This window comes from Pseudophryne corroboree, chromosome 11, assembly GCF_028390025.1.
Source record: "Pseudophryne corroboree isolate aPseCor3 chromosome 11, aPseCor3.hap2, whole genome shotgun sequence".
In the NCBI taxonomy this organism is placed as follows: domain Eukaryota; kingdom Metazoa; phylum Chordata; class Amphibia; order Anura; family Myobatrachidae; genus Pseudophryne; species Pseudophryne corroboree.
This window is the reverse complement of record NC_086454.1, coordinates 45,058,039-45,077,118: the sequence shown is the minus strand read 5'-3', so window position 1 is coordinate 45,077,118 and position 19,080 is coordinate 45,058,039. Positions and strand designations below refer to the sequence as shown.

Genomic DNA, 19,080 nt, shown 5'->3' with positions numbered 1-19,080 from the left:
GATTGAAGATGTCAGTGTTGAAGTACACCAGGATGAGGAGGATATGGGTGTTGCTGGCGCTGGGGAGGAAATTGACCAGGAGGATTCTGATGGTGAGGTGGTTTGTTTAAGTCAGGCACCCGGGGAGACACCTGTTGTCGGTGGGAGGAATATGGCCGTTGACATGCCAGGTGAAAATACCAAAAAAATCAGCTCTTCGGTGTGGAGGTATTTCAACAGAAATGCGGACAACAGGTGTCAAGCCGTGTGTTCCCTTTGTCAAGCTGTAATAAGTAGGGGTAAGGACGTTAACCACCTCGGAACATCCTCCCTTATACGTCACCTGCAGCGCATTCATAATAAGACAGTGACAAGTTCAAAAACTTTGGGTGACAGCGGAAGCAGTCCACTGACCAGTAAATCCCTTCCTCTTGTAACCAAGCTCACGCAAACCACCCCACCAACTCCCTCAGTGTCAATTTCCTCCTTCCCCAGGAATGCCAATAGTCCTGCAGGCCATGTCACTGGCAATTCTGACGATTCCTCTCCTGCCTGGGATTCCTCCGATGCATCCTTGCGTGTAACGCCTACTGCTGCTGGCGCTGCTGTTGTTGCTGCTGGGAGTCGATGGTCATCCCAGAGGGGAAGTCGTAAGCCCACTTGTACTACTTCCAGTAAGCAATTGACTGTTCAACAGTCCTTTGCGAGGAAGATGAAATATCACAGCAGTCATCCTGCTGCAAAGCGGATAACTGAGGCCTTGACAACTATGTTGGTGTTAGACGTGCGTCCGGTATCCGCCGTTAGTTCACAGGGAACTAGACAATTTATTGAGGCAGTGTGCCCCCGTTACCAAATACCATCTAGGTTCCACTTCTCTAGGCAGGCGATACCGAGAATGTACACGGACGTCAGAAAAAGACTCACCAGTGTCCTAAAAAATGCAGTTGTACCCAATGTCCACTTAACCACGGACATGTGGACAAGTGGAGCAGGGCAGGGTCAGGACTATATGACTGTGACAGCCCACTGGGTAGATGTATGGACTCCCGCCGCAAGAACAGCAGCGGCGGCACCAGTAGCAGCATCTCGCAAACGCCAACTCTTTCCTAGGCAGGCTACGCTTTGTATCACCGGTTTCCAGAATACGCACACAGCTGAAAACCTCTTACGGCAACTGAGGAAGATCATCGCGGAATGGCTTACCCCAATTGGACTCTCCTGTGGATTTGTGGCATCGGACAACGCCAGCAATATTGTGTGTGCATTAAATATGGGCAAATTCCAGCACGTCCCATGTTTTGCACATACCTTGAATTTGGTGGTGCAGAATTATTTAAAAAACGACAGGGGCGTGCAAGAGATGCTGTCGGTGGCCAGAAAAATTGCGGGACACTTTCGGCGTACAGGCACCACGTACAGAAGACTGGAGCACCACCAAAAACTACTGAACCTGCCCTGCCATCATCTGAAGCAAGAAGTGGTAACGAGGTGGAATTCAACCCTCTATATGCTTCAGAGGTTGGAGGAGCAGCAAAAGGCCATTCAAGCCTATACAATTGAGCACGATATAGGAGGTGGAATGCACCTGTCTCAAGCGCAGTGGAGAATGATTTCAACGTTGTGCAAGGTTCTGATGCCCTTTGAACTTGCCACACGTGAAGTCAGTTCAGACACTGCCAGCCTGAGTCAGGTCATTCCCCTCATCAGGCTTTTGCAGAAGAAGCTGGAGACATTGAAGGAGGAGCTAACACGGAGCGATTCCGCTAGGCATGTGGGACTTGTGGATGGAGCCCTTAATTCGCTTAACAAGGATTCACGGGTGGTCAATCTGTTGAAATCAGAGCACTACATTTTGGCCACCGTGCTCGATCCTAGATTTAAAGCAAACCTTGGATCTCTCTTTCCGGCAGACACAAGTCTGCTGGGGTTGAAAGACCTGCTGGTGAGAAAATTGTCAAGTCAAGCGGAACGCGACCTGTCAACATCTCCTCCTTCACATTCTCCCGCAACTGGGGGTGCGAGGAAAAGGCTCAGAATTCCGAGCCCACCCGCTGGCGGTGATGCAGGGCAGTCTGGAGCGACTGCTGATGCTGACATCTGGTCCGGACTGAAGGACCTGACAACGATTACGGACATGTCGTCTACTGTCACTGCATATGATTCTCTCACCATTGAAAGAATGGTGGAGGATTATATGAGTGACCGCATCCAAGTAGGCACGTCACACAGTCCATACTTATACTGGCAGGAAAAAGAGGCAATTTGGAGGCCATTGCACAAACTGGCTTTATTCTACCTAAGTTGCCCTCCCACAAGTGTGTACTCCGAAAGAGTGTTTAGTGCCGCCGCTCACCTTGTCAGCAATCGGCGTACGAGGTTACATCCAGAAAATGTGGAGAAGATGATGTTCATTAAAATGAATTATAATCAATTCCTCCGCGGAGACATTGACCAGCAGCAATTGCCTCCACAAAGTACACAGGGAGCTGAGATGGTGGATTCCAGTGGGGACGAATTGATAATCTGTGAGGAGGGGGATGTACACGGTGATATATCGGAGGGTGATGATGAGGTGGACATCTTGCCTCTGTAGAGCCAGTTTGTGCAAGGAGAGATTAATTGCTTCTTTTTTGGGGGGGGTCCAAACCAACCCGTCATATCAGTCACAGTCGTGTGGCAGACCCTGTCACTGAAATGATGGGTTGGTTAAAGTGTGCATGTCCTGTTTTGTTTATACAACATAAGGGTGGGTGGGAGGGCCCAAGGACAATTCCATCTTGCACCTCTTTTTTCTTTTATTTTTCTTTGCGTCATGTGCTGTTTGGGGAGGGTTTTTTGGAAGGGACATCCTGCGTGACACTGCAGTGCCACTCCTAAATGGGCCCGGTGTTTGTGTCGGCCACTAGGGTCGCTAATCTTACTCACACAGTCAGCTACCTCATTGCGCCTCTTTTTTTCTTTGCGTCATGTGCTGATTGGGGAGGGTTTTTTGGAAGGGACATCCTGCGTGACACTGCAGTGCCACTCCTAAATGGGCCCGGTGTTTGTGTCGGCCACTAGGGTCGCTAATCTTACTCACACAGTCAGCTACCTCATTGCGCCTCTTTTTTTCTTTGCGTCATGTGCTGATTGGGGAGGGTTTTTTGGAAGGGACATCCTGCGTGACACTGCAGTGCCACTCCTAAATGGGCCCGGTGTTTGTGTCGGCCACTAGGGTCGCTAATCTTACTCACACAGTCAGCTACCTCATTGCGCCTCTTTTTTTCTTTGCGTCATGTGCTGATTGGGGAGGGTTTTTTGGAAGGGACATCCTGCGTGACACTGCAGTGCCACTCCTAAATGGGCCCGGTGTTTGTGTCGGCCACTAGGGTCGCTAATCTTACTCACACAGTCAGCTACCTCATTGCGCCTCTTTTTTTCTTTGCGTCATGTGCTGATTGGGGAGGGTTTTTTGGAAGGGACATCCTGCGTGACACTGCAGTGCCACTCCTAAATGGGCCCGGTGTTTGTGTCGGCCACTAGGGTCGCTAATCTTACTCACACAGTCAGCTACCTCATTGCGCCTCTTTTTTTCTTTGCGTCATGTGCTGATTGGGGAGGGTTTTTTGGAAGGGACATCCTGCGTGACACTGCAGTGCCACTCCTAAATGGGCCCGGTGTTTGTGTCGGCCACTAGGGTCGCTTATCTTACTCACACAGTCAGCTACCTCATTGCGCCTCTTTTTTTCTTTGCGTCATGTGCTGATTGGGGAGGGTTTTTTGGAAGGGACATCCTGCGTGACACTGCAGTGCCACTCCTAAATGGGCCCGGTGTTTGTGTCGGCCACTAGGGTCGCTAATCTTACTCACACAGTCAGCTACCTCATTGCGCCTCTTTTTTTCTTTGCGTCATGTGCTGATTGGGGAGGGTTTTTTGGAAGGGACATCCTGCGTGACACTGCAGTGCCACTCCTAAATGGGCCCGGTGTTTGTGTCGGCCACTAGGGTCGCTTATCTTACTCACACAGTCAGCTACCTCATTGCGCCTCTTTTTTTCTTTGCGTCATGTGCTGATTGGGGAGGGTTTTTTGGAAGGGACATCCTGCGTGACACTGCAGTGCCACTCCTAGATGGGCCAGGTGTTTGTGTCGGCCACTAGTGTCGCTTAGCTTAGTCATCCAGCGACCTTGGTGCAAATTTTAGGACTAAAAATAATATTGTGAGGTGTGAGGTATTCAGAATAGACTGAAAATGAGTGGAAATTATGGTTTTTGAGGTTAATAATAATATGGGATCAAAATGACCCCCAAATTCTATGATTTAAGCTGTTTTTTAGTGTTTTTTTAAAAAAACACCCGAATCCAAAACACACCCGAATCCGACAAAAAAAATTCGGTGAGGTTTTGCCAAAACGCGGTCGAACCCAAAACACGGCCGCGGAACCGAACCCAAAACCAAAACACAAAACCCGAAAAATTTCAGGCGCTCATCTCTAAAAATAACTGGAGGACTGTTAAGCCACCTTAGCCATTAGCAGAAAAGCCTATATCAAAGTAATATAACAACACAACACACAGATATATACTATTTGGAGGCAAACACATCATGTTGGTCGTGTTAATCAAAAACAAAAAGCTACGTGGAGAAGAAAAGGAAAGAAAAAGAAAAGAGGTACAGAGAGGAACAGAGAAGAAGAAGAAGAGGGGAAAGAAAAGAAGGAGCATCAGAAGCAAACTCAAATCAGGTTCAGGTCAGGTACAGAGTCAAGTTCACCTGGTCCATGCGCGGACCTCCTGCTAGCCATAGAGTGGAGAGCAGTACATTGAGGGAAGGAAGCGTCTATGAAGATGGGTGCGAGCAGGAAGCGAGGATGGACCTAAAGGTTGGGGAGTCTTTGAAAAGTAGCCAGCGGGCCCACTTGTCCCTGAAGGACGAGTAGTCTCCATCAGCGGAGGTCATTATATCATCTAAGTCCATGTATAAATCTATCCTGGTCAGCCAGTCCCTAACAGTTGGAGGAGAGGAGGAGCGCCAACGGACAGGGATCACCGCTTTGGCAGCGTTGTTGAGATGGCATAGCAGGGAATGCTTGTAGCCCGAGACAGGTCTGGACGAGTCATGGAACAGCCTTATTATAAAAGATTTTATTTAGAAAAAATTCCCCAAAACAAGGAGGTAGGTAAAATATAGTAAGTATCAAACATACAAGAAGAAAACAATGAAAATGTGCTTCTCTGTCCATAAATGAGGTCCATTCTATATCTGTATATCTATTATACTATAGATAATTATCTGTTGCCCTCCCCCTCACTCCCCTTTTTTGTTCTCCTTTATCTCCCCCTCTTACTCATTATATCTCTATAAACCTTTGTTTCTCTTTCTTCCTCTGTCATTCTTCCGTCTTTCTCTCTCATTTTCTCTGTTTGTCTTTCTTTCCCTCTCGCTGTCCTATTTCTTCTTCTTCGTCTTTTGTAATTGTTTTTAATGGGGGAACAGGGGCAGGTTTGCGGGTGCTCAGAAAGTGTGTACTTTCTGAGTTTGCTGAATATTAGGTGTTCTATTGGTATTGGACCCCTAATAATTAACACTCTCTCATCCAATTTGGGTAAGGCAGAGCATCAAACCAAACTTTTTCCACAAATTTCTACAGTCAAACGACACTGGATATGCCAGATCCCATTTGATCTTGGAAGCCAAGCATTGTTGGGCCAGATCAGTACCAGAAAGGGAAACCCTCTAGGAATATCTGGTACTGTAGTATCCAGGAAAAGTGACCCATACACAGAGGTGGATTGGCCATAGGGTCTACAGGGAAGATTCCCGGTGGGCCGATGCACCCGTGGGGCCTGTTTTGTTTGAGGACATGTGGTCCTATTTATAGACATAATGAATAAGATGCCAAACAATTTGCATATATGAAAATTACTTTGCCACTTAGCCTGTGATTGCAGATGATCCAGTGTATGCTCTGTATGCCTGCTTGGCTGACATATAAGATTGAGTGAATAGTGATTGGGATACGGTTGGTGTAATAAGCAAGAAAATATCTTTCTAAAGAATTATATAGTTTCCTAAATTCTGAAGGTGTATCATATAATGTGCTCATAATATTTAATTTTATTTCCTTTTAACTTCCCCCTTGATGCTGGACATCCCCACTATCTGGAAAGTCTTGGGGGGGAGGGTGCTGCTGCCATGGCCCATGACTAGACCTTTCACCTCTGGTGCTGCCCGTGTGGGGCCATAGTACAAATTTTTTCCAGGGCCGCTTTTTGTTTCCAATCCGCCCCTGCCCATACATATACCCAGGAAAGCAGAAGTGTACTATACTTCCTTCACAACCAGATTATTGTGGTGTAGACACTCTCTCATTGCCCATTCAATGGAAACAGATGGGCAAAAGCAGAAGTGACTGGTTCCTATTACTATTCCTTTCTAGCTTGTGGACTATGGGTGTGGTATTACTGAATGGTTACTTAATTGGTTACCCCATAAGAAAAAGTATGAAACATTGATTGCTGTTGAGTCACAAAGCCTGAACCTGTTATTTTCAGTTTCTTCCCAATATGCACTTAAATATCTTCATTTGAGATAATAAGAACTGAAAAATAGAAATTTTCGCTCTAACAAACGCCTTTTACTATTATTGCTTACACTCGATATTGACAGTGCCCACTTGGACACTAGACAATTATATTAAAAAGAAGTGAGCAACTGATTTGGTGAATTTATTTAATATGTGTTTAAGTCATTGACAATTTCAATTGTTATTTTCGTATGTATATTCTCAATAAAAGTTAAGTTTTAACTAGAGATGAGCGGGTTCGGTTCCTCGGAATCCGAACCCGCCCGAACTTCAGGTTTTTTTACACGGGTCCGAGCGACTCGGATCTTCCCGCCTTGCTCGGTTAACCCGAGCGCGCCCGAACGTCATCATCCCGCTGTCGGATTCTCGCGAGGCTCGGATTCTATCGCGAGACTCGGATTCTATATAAGGAGCCGCGCGTCGCCGCCATTTTCACACGTGCATTGAGATTCATAGGGAGAGGACGTGGCTGGCGTCCTCTCCGTTTATAGAGAAGAGAGTGAGACTAGAGTAGAGAGAGACACAGTAGTAATTTTGGGGAGCATTAGGAGGAGTACTACTACTTGCTGAAGTGATAGATAGATAGATAGATAGTGTGACTGTATAATGTATATCTGACTTGTGGGGGAGACACTGACAGTGGGGAGCAGTTAGAGTCTGAGAGCAGGACTCAGGAGTACATATAACGTACAGTGCACACTTTTGCTGCCAGAGTGCCACACTGCCATTGTGACCACACTGACCACCAGTATAATATATATTGTGATTGTCTGCTTAGGAGTACTACTTGCAAGTTGCTGATAGTGTGACCAGTGACCTGACCACCAGTTTAATAATCACCACCAGTTTAATATATATATATATATATATATATATATATATAATTGTATATAATATATATATATAATATTGTATACCACCTACCCGTTTTTTTTTTTTTCTTCTTCTTTATACATACTACTATAGTAGCTTACTGTAGCAGTCTGCGGTGCTGCTGAGCTGACAGTGTCCAGCAGGTCCGTCATCAGTCATTACATAATAAATATATCTACCTGTCCGGCTGCAGTACTAGTGTGATATTATATATATATATATATATTGATTTCATCTCATTATCATCCAGTCTATATTAGCAGCAGACACAGTACGGTAGTCCACGGCTGTAGCTACCTCTGTGTCGGCAGTCGCTCGTCCATCCATAATTGTATACCACCTACCCGTGGTTTTTTTTTTCTTTCTTCTTTATACATACTACTATAGTAGCTTACTGTAGCAGTCTGCGGTGCTGCTGAGCTGACAGTGTCCATCAGGTCCGTCATCAGTCATTACATAATAAATATATATACCTGTCCGGCTGCAGTACTAGTGTGATATTATATATATATATATATATATTGATTTCATCTCATTATCATCCAGTCTATATTAGCAGCAGACACAGTACGGTAGTCCACGGCTGTAGCTACCTCTGTGTCGGCAGTCGCTCGTCCATCCATAATTGTATACCACCTACCCGTGGTTTTTTTTTTTTCTTTCTTCTTTATACATACTACTATAGTAGCTTACTGTAGCAGTCTGCGGTGCTGCTGAGCTGACAGTGTCCAGCAGGTCCGTCATCAGTCATTACATAATAAATATATATACCTGTCCGGCTGCAGTACTAGTGATATTATATATATATATATTGATTTCATCTCATTATCATCCAGTCTATATTAGCAGCAGACACAGTATGGTAGTCCACGGCTGTAGCTACCTCTGTGTCGGCAGTCGCTCGTCCATCCATAAGTATACTAGTATCCATCCATCTCCATTGTTTACCTGAGGTGCCTTTTAGTTGTGCCTATTAAAATATGGAGAACAAAAATGTTGAGGTTCCAAAATTAGGGAAAGATCAAGATCCACTTCCACCTCGTGCTGAAGCTGCTGCCACTAGTCATGGCCGAGACGATGAAATGCCAGCAACGTCGTCTGCCAAGGCCGATGCCCAATGTCATAGTACAGAGCATGTAAAATCCAAAACACCAAATATCAGTAAAAAAAGGACTCCAAAATCTAAAATAAAATTGTCGGAGGAGAAGCGTAAACTTGCCAATATGCCATTTACCACACGGAGTGGCAAGGAACGGCTGAGGCCCTGGCCTATGTTCATGGCTAGTGGTTCAGCTTCACATGAGGATGGAAGCACTCAGCCTCTCGCTAGAAAACTGAAAAGACTCAAGCTGGCAAAAGCACCGCAAAGAACTGTGCGTTCTTTGAAATCCCAAATCCACAAGGAGAGTCCAATTGTGTCGGTTGCGATGCCTGACCTTCCCAACACTGGACGTGAAGAGCATGCGCCTTCCACCATTTGCACGCCCCCTGCAAGTGCTGGAAGGAGCACCCGCAGTCCAGTTCCTGATAGTCAGATTGAAGATGTCAGTGTTGAAGTACACCAGGATGAGGAGGATATGGGTGTTGCTGGCGCTGGGGAGGAAATTGACAAGGAGGATTCTGATGGTGAGGTGGTTTGTTTAAGTCAGGCACCCGGGGAGACACCTGTTGTCCGTGGGAGGAATATGGCCGTTGACATGCCTGGTGAAAATACCAAAAAAATCAGCTCTTCGGTGTGGAAGTATTTCAACAGAAATGCGGACAACATTTGTCAAGCCGTGTGTTGCCTTTGTCAAGCTGTAATAAGTAGGGGTAAGGACGTTAACCACCTCGGAACATCCTCCCTTATACGTCACCTGCAGCGCATTCATAATAAGTCAGTGACAAGTTCAAAAACTTTGGGCGACAGCGGAAGCAGTCCACTGACCAGTAAATCCCTTCCTCTTGTAACCAAGCTCACGCAAACCACCCCACCAACTCCCTCAGTGTCAATTTCCTCCTTCCCCAGGAATGCCAATAGTCCTGCAGGCCATGTCACTGGCAATTCTGACGATTCCTCTCCTGCCTGGGATTCCTCCGATGCATCCTTGCGTGTAACGCCTACTGCTGCTGGCGCTGCTGTTGTTGCTGCTGGGAGTCGATGGTCATCCCAGAGGGGAAATCGTAAGACCACTTTTACTACTTCCACCAAGCAATTGACTGTCCAACAGTCCTTTGCGAGGAAGATGAAATATCACAGCAGTCATCCTGCTGCAAAGCGGATAACTGAGGCCTTGGCATCCTGGGTGGTGAGAAACGTGGTTCCGGTATCCATCATTACTGCATAGCCAACTAGAGACTTGTTGGAGGTACTGTGTCCCCGGTACCAAATACCATCTAGGTTCCATTTCTCTAGGCAGGCGATACCGAAAATGTACACAGACCTCAGAAAAAGAGTCACCAGTGTCCTAAAAAATGCAGCTGTACCCAATGTCCACTTAACCACGGACATGTGGACAAGTGGAGCAGGGCAGGGTCAGGACTATATGACTGTGACAGCCCACTGGGTAGATGTATGGACTCCCGCCGCAAGAACAGCAGCGGCGGCACCAGTAGCAGCATCTCGCAAACGCCAACTCTTTCCTAGGCAGGCTACGCTTTGTATCACCGGTTTCCAGAATACGCACACAGCTGAAAACCTCTTACGGCAACTGAGGAAGATCATCGCGGAATGGCTTACCCCAATTGGACTCTCCTGTGGATTTGTGGCATCGGACAACGCCAGCAATATTGTGTGTGCATTAAATCTGGGCAAATTCCAGCACGTCCCATGTTTTGCACATACCTTGAATTTGGTGGTGCAGAATTTTTTAAAAAACGACAGGGGCGTGCAAGAGATGCTGTCGGTGGCCAGAAGAATTGCGGGACACTTTCGGCGTACAGGCACCACGTACAGAAGACTGGAGCAACACCAAAAACGCCTGAACCTGCCCTGCCATCATCTGAAGCAAGAAGTGGTAACGAGGTGGAATTCAACCCTATATATGCTTCAGAGGTTGGAGGAGCAGCAAAAGGCCATTCAAGCCTATACAATTCAGCACGATATAGGAGGTGGAATGCACCTGTCTCAAGCGCAGTGGAGAATGATTTCAACGTTGTGCAAGGTTCTGCTGCCCTTTGAACTTGCCACACGTGAAGTCAGTTCAGACACTGCCAGCCTGAGTCAGGTCATTCCCCTCATCAGGCTTTTGCAGAAGAAGCTGGAGACATTGAAGGAGGAGCTAACACGGAGCGATTCCGCTAGGCATGTGGGACTTGTGGATGGAGCCCTTAATTCGCTTAACAAGGATTCACGGGTGGTCAATCTGTTGAAATCAGAGCACTACATTTTGGCCACCGTGCTCGATCCTAGATTTAAAACCTACCTTGGATCTCTCTTTCCGACAGACACAAGTCTGCTGGGGTTCAAAGACCTGCTGGTGAGAAAATTGTCAAGTCAAGCGGAACGCGACCTGTCAACATCTCCTCCTTCACATTCTCCCGCAACTGGGGGTGCGAGGAAAAGGCTCAGAATTCCGAGCCCACCCGCTGGCGGTGATGCAGGGCAGTCTGGAGCGACTGCTGATGCTGACATCTGGTCCGGACTGAAGGACCTGTCAACGATTACGGACATGTCGTCTACTGTCACTGCATATGATTCTCTCCCCATTGAAAGAATGCTGGAGGATTATATGAGTGACCGCATCCAAGTAGGCACGTCACACAGTCCGTACTTATACTGGCAGGAAAAAGAGGCAATTTGGAGGCCCTTGCACAAACTGGCTTTATTCTACCTAAGTTGCCCTCCCACAAGTGTGTACTCCGAAAGAGTGTTTAGTGCCGCCGCTCACCTTGTCAGCAATCGGCGTACGAGGTTACTTCCAGAAAATGTGGAGAAGATGATGTTCACTAAAATGAATTATAATCAATTCCTCCGTGGAGACATTGACCAGCAGCAATTGCCTCCACAAAGTACACAGGGAGCTGAGATGGTGGATTCCAGTGGGGACGAATTGATAATCTGTGAGGAGGGGGATGTACACGGTGATATATCGGAGGATGATGATGAGGTGGACATCTTGCCTCTGTAGAGCCAGTTTGTGCAAGGAGAGATTAATTGCTTCTTTTTTGGTGGGGGTCCAAACCAACCCGTCATTTCAGTCACAGTCGTGTGGCAGACCCTGTCACTGAAATGATGGGTTGGTTAAAGTGTGCATGTCCTGTTTATACAACATAAGGGTGGGTGGGAGGGCCCAAGGACAATTCCATCTTGCACCTCTTTTTTCTTTAATTTTTCTTTGCGTTATGTGCTGTTTGGGGAGTGTTTTTTGGAAGGGCCATCCTGCGTGACACTGCAGTGCCACTCCTAGATGGGCCAGGTGTTTGTGTCGGCCACTAGGGTCGCTTATCTTACTCACACAGCTACTACTAATTGCGCCTCTTTTTTTCTTTGCGTCATGTGCTGTTTGGGGAGTGTTTTTTGGAAGGGCCATCCTGCGTGACACTGCAGTGCCACTCCTAGATGGGCCCGGTGTTTGTGTCGGCCACTAGGGTCGCTTATCTTACTCACACAGCTACCTCATTGCGCCTCTTTTTTTCTTTGCGTCATGTGCTGTTTGGGGAGTGTTTTTTGGAAGGGCCATCCTGCGTGACACTGCAGTGCCTCTCCTAGATGGGCCCGGTGTTTGTGTCGGCCACTAGGGTCGCTTATCTTACTCACACAGCTACCTCATTGCGCCTCTTTTTTTCTTTGCGTCATGTGCTGTTTGGGGAGTGTTTTTTGGAAAGGCCATCCTGCGTGACACTGCAGTGCCACTCCTAGATGGGCCAGGTGTTTGTGTCGGCCACTAGGGTCGCTTAGCTTACTCACACAGCTACCTCATTGCGCCTCTTTTTTTCTTTGCGTCATGTGCTGTTTGGGGAGTGTTTTTTGGAAGGGCCATCCTGCGTGACACTGCAGTGCCACTCCTAGATGGGCCAGGTGTTTGTGTCGGCCACTAGGGTCGCTTAGCTTAGTCATCCAGCGACCTTTGTGCAAATTTTAGGACTAAAAATAATATTGTGAGGTGTGAGGTATTCAGAATAGATTGAAAATGAGTGGAAATTATGGTTTTTGAGGTTAATAATACTTTGGGATCAAAATGACCCCCAAATTCTATGATTTAAGCTGTTTTTTAGTGTTTTTTGAAAAAAACACCCGAATCCAAAACACACCCGAATCCGACAAAAAAAATTCGGTGAGGTTTTGCCAAAACGCGGTCGAACCCAAAACACGGCCGCGGAACCGAACCCAAAACCAAAACACAAAACCCGAAAAATTTCAAGTGCACATCTCTAGTTTTAACGAATATAGCTTCACTTACCTACATATCAACATGATATCTACCATATAACAAACTTATATACTTACCTTATTGTATAAAACGAGTTCCTCAGAGAGACTAAACAGATTAAACATAATGGGCCATTAAGTGATGATAAATAGACTGCTAAGAGATAAACGTGAATTGCGCCAGTAGATATATTTGGAATCTCCTATACACCAGGCTGTGATCGGAACGGAGTGTGTCCAGAGCACTCCAGCAAGTACCGAGGACAGTCCATTCTATATACCCCGGCAATTCTTCTTTATGGTTGTGAGTCACGGATTTCAGCCAGAGCACTCTGAGAGATTATACAGATTTTCTAGCAGCTGCTCCAGACTGATACTTGGCATCATGAAATAGGATAAAATTACAGCTTTAGAATATGACAAGAAAGCCAACAAAAGGTGCCCTCAAGTAACAGTGACGCAACGATGGCATCTGAGATGGTTAGTGACTTAAATGTGCCTTTAAACAATGATCCCACAGCTCCATAGAAAATGCCATAAAGGGTGCAGTAAAAACTGGGCACAGTGCTCCGATTACCGCTCCATTTGTCCCTGTGGTGGAATGTCCACAATTCATGCAGTATATTCAGAAGAATGCACCAGCCAAGCACTCCTTGTTTTCAGATACGTTGGGATCTTGTAGAAGATTATTGTGCTGGACCTAGGCATGAACTTTGTTTGTTATAACGGTATCGTCCTGACGCTGTGCATTCTGCGATACTCTGCAGTGATCGGGAATAAACAGCTGTCCATACCACAGAACCCCGCCATGACGGAGGTGCGCTGAATGCTTTCTAGATTGAAATTTGCTGTTCGTGTGTAAATACAGCAAGACTAAGTCATAGGGGGGAATTCACTTGTTTCTCCCCGCGGCCGCCACTAGATGGCGCTCAGTGGAGCAATTCAATTGTTGCTCCATTCGGGCGCGCTTAGCCGCAGGGAGACACATTTCAGCTCGCAGCCCCCCATGCTAGCGAACGGAAATGTGTGAAAAGTGACCTGTTTGGGTGCCCAATAATTTAGTCCGGTTTAGCTGCTTTCCGGGGCTAAACCCGACACTAATGGGCGCAATAATGGGCATCAATTAAATATCGCCCCTGCGAGCTCCCGTCACTTTAGACTGTCTGGAATTTTCTGCGGTGCTACTGTGTACAAGGGCACACAAAATGGGTATCCAGATGATAGATAGACACCATATGTTAGACAGACATTGGGTCGACAGGGTCAAAAGGTTGACATAAAAATGGTCGACATAAAAAAGGTAGACACAGGTTTTATTTACATTTTACATGTTTTTGGACTATTTCATACCTTCTCTATCCATGTCGGCACCGAGTTGGTTATAAACCTTGTGGCGGGCGCAGCGTGGCGAGGGTGTGCCTTTCTACATTTGGGGTCCCAGATGACAAAACTATCCACACAAACCACAAAAATGCCCCCAAAAAATAATAGTGTCTACTTTTTTTGTATGTCGACCTTTTGACCCTGTCGACCCAATGTCTGTCAAATATGTGGTGTCTATCTATTGACTGACTAACTAGACACTGCCTATCGGGTGTAGTATGAGTGGGCGGCGAGCAGGATCCCGGCGCCGGGATCCCGATCGCCGGCATGCCAGTAGCGGGGTGAGCGCAAATGAGCCCCTTGCGGTCTCACTATTTATTCTCCCTCCAGGGGGGTCGTGGACCCCCAAGAGGGAGAATAGTTGTTGGTATGCCGGGTTTCAGGATTCCGGTGTTAGTATACTGAGCACCGGGATCCCAACAGGCGGCATACTGAATGCCACCCCTGTCTCTCTATCACCCCACAAAATGTGCATCTCAGAGCTTGCACTCTACTGCACAGAGGGAAGGCTGAAACTAGCGTTGGCATGTTGCTAGATTGCAACGGGTGTGGTCTTTTGGAAAGGCAAAAGACAAAGAGCAACTATATGCCTTTTCCAGGGTACACTTGAAAATTGAAATAGTGAAATTATTAATACATAACTTTTATTATAGTATACTTAAAAAAAGGCGAGAGCAAGCATTCATAATCTAAGTGCATTAGTACTCATATACATTAATATTCATATTTTAGGCGAAATAATGGTGTAAGTGAGCGAAAATAAGTGGTCCCTCATTCCAGAAAGGACGTATTCATATCCTCTATAATAGAGATTCTAATAGAATGAGGTCACTCCCTCGGGTCTGAAAGGGTCCAATAATTATTGGAACCTAGGGTCGATTCCTGACCGTGGGTCCTGAGGTTATAATGTGCGTGGGAGAATAAAATACCTACGGTACCTAGTATTCCCTGGTGGTTCCCCATCCAGGTACTGACCAGGCCCTGCAGTGCTTGGCTTCCAAGATCAGACGAGTTTGGGCATACTCAGTGCGGTCTGACCGTAGGTGGATAAGTCTCCCAGGTGCACCGTATTCCAAATATATGGGGACCCACAGGTATCAGTAATAGTATCGGTAAGTATTGGGCTGGTTAATTTATCAAAAAATTGTCAAGAAATCAAGTTGTGGTAAGGATATTTCATTACTGTAAACGATCTCTTTGCATTGCATTCATTGATAATCCAAACCCTCACCCTTGTGGTTTTGCAACAATTTGTTCAAAAAGAATATATAATAACCAAAGGGTTAACAAAACCCACACATAGGAGGCAATGCCAAATTAACATAGACAGAAGTATTGAACACAAGTATGTATTCTTTCTCAAATGAAATGGGGAACACTGTAAAAGAATATGCTGCTAAATTTAGTATATAGATGTCCTAAAGGTCTCTCCACTTCCAATGCAAAGAGATAGTTTACAGTAATGAAATATCCTTACCACAACTTGATTTATTGACAATTTTTTTATAAATTAACCAGCCCAATACTTACCGATACTATTACTGATACCTGTGGGTCCCCACATATTTGGAATACGGTGCACCTGGGAGACTTATCCACCTACGGTCAGACCGCACTGAGTATGCCCAAACTCGTCTGATCTTGGAAGCCAAGCACTGCAGGGCCTGGTCAGTACCTGGATGGGGAACCACCAGGGAATACTAGGTACCGTAGGTATTTTATTCTCCCACGCACATTATAACCTCAGGACCCACGGTCAGGAATCGACCCTAGGTTCCAATAATTATTGGACCCTTTCAGACCCGAGGGAGTGACCTCATTCTATTAGAATCTCTATTATAGAGGATATGAATACGTCCTTTCTGGAATGAGGGACCACTTATTTTCGCTCACTTACACCATTATTTCGCCTAAAATATGAATATTAATGTATATGAGTACTAATGCACTTAGATTATGAATGCTTGCTCTTGCCTTTTTTTAAGTATACTATAATAAAAGTTATGTATTAATAATTTCACTATTTCAATTTTCAAGTGTGCCCTGGAAAAGGCATATAGTTGCTCTTTGTCTTTTGCCTTTCCAAAAGACCACACCCATTGTTTCATAGTTGTTATAACTATCTCCCGGGAGCACCACCAACCATTTGCTGAACTAATTACCTAAGTAGGCTCTTACGTTGGTCTAATAACATTATCCATTTATCTATCTATAATTGTTATATCCTGTGCAGATTTAAATCTTTCGAATAATGTTGCTAGATTGCACTGATCAATTTCATGTCCTATTCTATATACAAAGTGCTACAATGCGGTGGCCGCGGCATCTTCTCACGCCAACTTCAGTTGTACTTCATCTTCCACCGCATAATCTAGTCCCAACCCCCTTCCTCATGCCTTGGCCATCTCTGTCTCACTTACTTCTATCAGGTCACCTTCCGCTTGCTCGCGCCTCACCTGTCTGTCTCTTCCCCCCTCCCCTTAGATTGTAAGCTCCTTGGAGCAGGGCCCTCTTCCCTCCTGTTCTCACAACCTTCTTCTCTCACACTTCTATTACACTTCTCTCCTACTCAGCAACCATCTATACCCGCATCTCCTCTCGCTCGTAACCGTTCATCTCGCCCAACAGCTGCCCGCCCCTCGTAGTACGCGGACTTCTCCTTTGGTTCCTTACATCTCAGCTGTATTGTGGTGCTGATTGTTACCTGTGCTCTGTTTTAGTTTTTCAGTTAATGGAATGTTACGTTCTGTCTACCCTGTATTGTTCTAATGTCTGCCGTATGTACAGCGCTGCAAAACACTTGTGGCACCTTATAAATAACATGTAATAATAATTATAATTTGCAACTTTGTACGTGTTTAAAACTAATTCCGGTACCTTCGCTCCCCATACCTTCCCCTTTCTGACAGGAAGGCACCACGATCAGTGCCTCCCAAACACATTTTCCCAGGAGTAATGATTAGGATAATATAAAGCAGATACTCACGACACAGAATATGCGTCATAAGTATCTTCTTTATAATATTTGAATCATTAATGACAGGGGAGGCACTGCCTCCCCTGCCTCCCCTGACTGCACGTCCCTGAGGGGCATTACGGTGCATGTAATATTGTGTAAGGGACATTACAGTGTGTTGCATAATGTGTAAGGGGCATTACTACAGGTTGAGTATCCCATATCCAAATATTCCGAAATACGGAATATTCCGAAATACGGACTTTTTTGAGTGAGACTGAGATAGTGAAACCTTTGTTTTTTGATGGCTCAATGTACACAAACTTTGTTTAATACTCAAAGTTATTAAAAATATTGTATTAAATGACCTTCAGGCTGTGTATATAAGGTGTATATGAAACATAAATGAATTGTGTGAATATACACACACTTTGCTTAATGCACAAAGTTATAAAAAATATTGGCTAAAATTACCATCAGGCTGGGTGTATAAGGTGTATTTGTAACATAAATGCATTCTGTGCTTAGATTTAGGTCCCATCACCATGATATCTCATTATGGTATGCAATTATTCCAAAATACGGAAAAATCCGATATCCAAAATTCCTCTGGTCCCAAGCATTTTGGATAAGGGATACTCAACCTGTATAAGGAGTAATAATGACAAATAATGTAAGAGGCATGAGTAAGGTTTGTTTTGTTTTTTCCCCTGTGGTGTCCAATGTCTGGGGTGCATAGTGAAAAACTGGGGTGTAAGGTAGTCTTTTCCTGCAAGGCCACGCCCCTACTTTAAAAAAAAAAACTATTTTTGAAATACCACTGGTGATAGGGCGCAGTTTTTCTTACTGGGAGCCAAATTGTCTAGAAACGGCCCTGTTTCTTTGATACTGTAGGTATGAGATAGATTAGTTAGATCTGTAGATATTATAACAATAGATGATGGATACAGGCGATAAGAATAAACTCAAAATGACAGGACAAAAGGGGCGCACAAGAATTTGGGTGTAACCTTTGCTCTACTGCTGCTCACGGTGCAATATGAGTGTTAGATAAATATGAGATTAAGATGGGAGCGTTAGTGTATAGATGAACATAGATGATAGATATAGTAACTATGAAAGCGTGAAAGATAAATGGAAGTAGAGATGGATTTCTGCATGGTCATTTAAATGGATATGAGGCCTATAAGGGAGAGACAGTCTGTCGTGCCTACTAAGTGAATCTACCTAATTACTTTCCCATGAGATTCCATTGGATAAAAATACCTTATTTGTCCACCTGTCAGTCCAGAAGAATCCAGTATCTGCCCGGCGTGGTCATTCGGTGGTCACATGCTCTCACAGGAGCTTGAGAACATTCCTGCCCGTGAGGGTAAAACACACAGCTCAGCTTTCAGATTGTTTTGCTGGTGACGAACGTCCTGCCTGGCAATAAGGAAGCTTTTTATTTAACACTTCAAAGTACAATAAATGACCATGTAGATTTGGAACGATTGATCTGCTGCCACTACAGTGCGGGTCATCTGTTACCAGAAGTATGTATCGGCATTGTGCCCAAAGATAGAGGATGGATATAAAGAGAGATAGGCTTGGCGGAGGGGGATTCGCCAAATTCCTGCTACCTCACTAATACAGAGTGCACACAGAAAAGCCCCCAAATCTCCACAATGTAATGTTATTTGGAAAGATTCAGCATCCCCAAAATACATTCATACACAGAATATGCCAACACCCCCCCCCCCCCCCACACACACACACACACCCCACCCCAACACCACTTCTTCAGCCCATATGCCAGAAAGCTTATTCTACACATAGGGGGTGATTCCGAGTTGATCCCGCCCCGCATGTCAGTGCCACCCCCAAACGCAGAAGAGGAAAAGCATCGCACAGCGGCGATGCTTTTGCACTTTAGGGGCAGCTCCCGACCAGCGCAGCTTTAGCGTGCTGGCCGGGAGCTACTCGTCGCTT

The 19,080-nt window shown here is 45.5% G+C and overlaps 1 long non-coding RNA gene and 3 pseudogenes across 1 annotated transcript in view; 3 read left to right on the top strand and 1 right to left on the bottom strand.

Annotated features, from left to right (window-relative positions):
* Positions 1-5,603: 5,603 nt before the first annotated feature.
* On the top strand, positions 5,604-5,722 carry LOC134971407 (5S ribosomal RNA; annotated as a pseudogene).
* A 7,310-nt stretch (positions 5,723-13,032) lies between these two features.
* Positions 13,033-19,080, top strand: part of LOC134969892 (uncharacterized) — a 79,954-nt gene continuing 73,906 nt past the window's right edge. The window contains exon 1 of the long non-coding RNA XR_010189553.1: positions 13,033-13,250. This is a non-coding gene — a long non-coding RNA (uncharacterized LOC134969892). The remainder of the gene's footprint in view (positions 13,251-19,080) is intronic.
* Positions 15,080-15,198, bottom strand: LOC134971152 (5S ribosomal RNA; annotated as a pseudogene).
* LOC134971151 (5S ribosomal RNA) lies at positions 15,751-15,869 on the top strand (annotated as a pseudogene).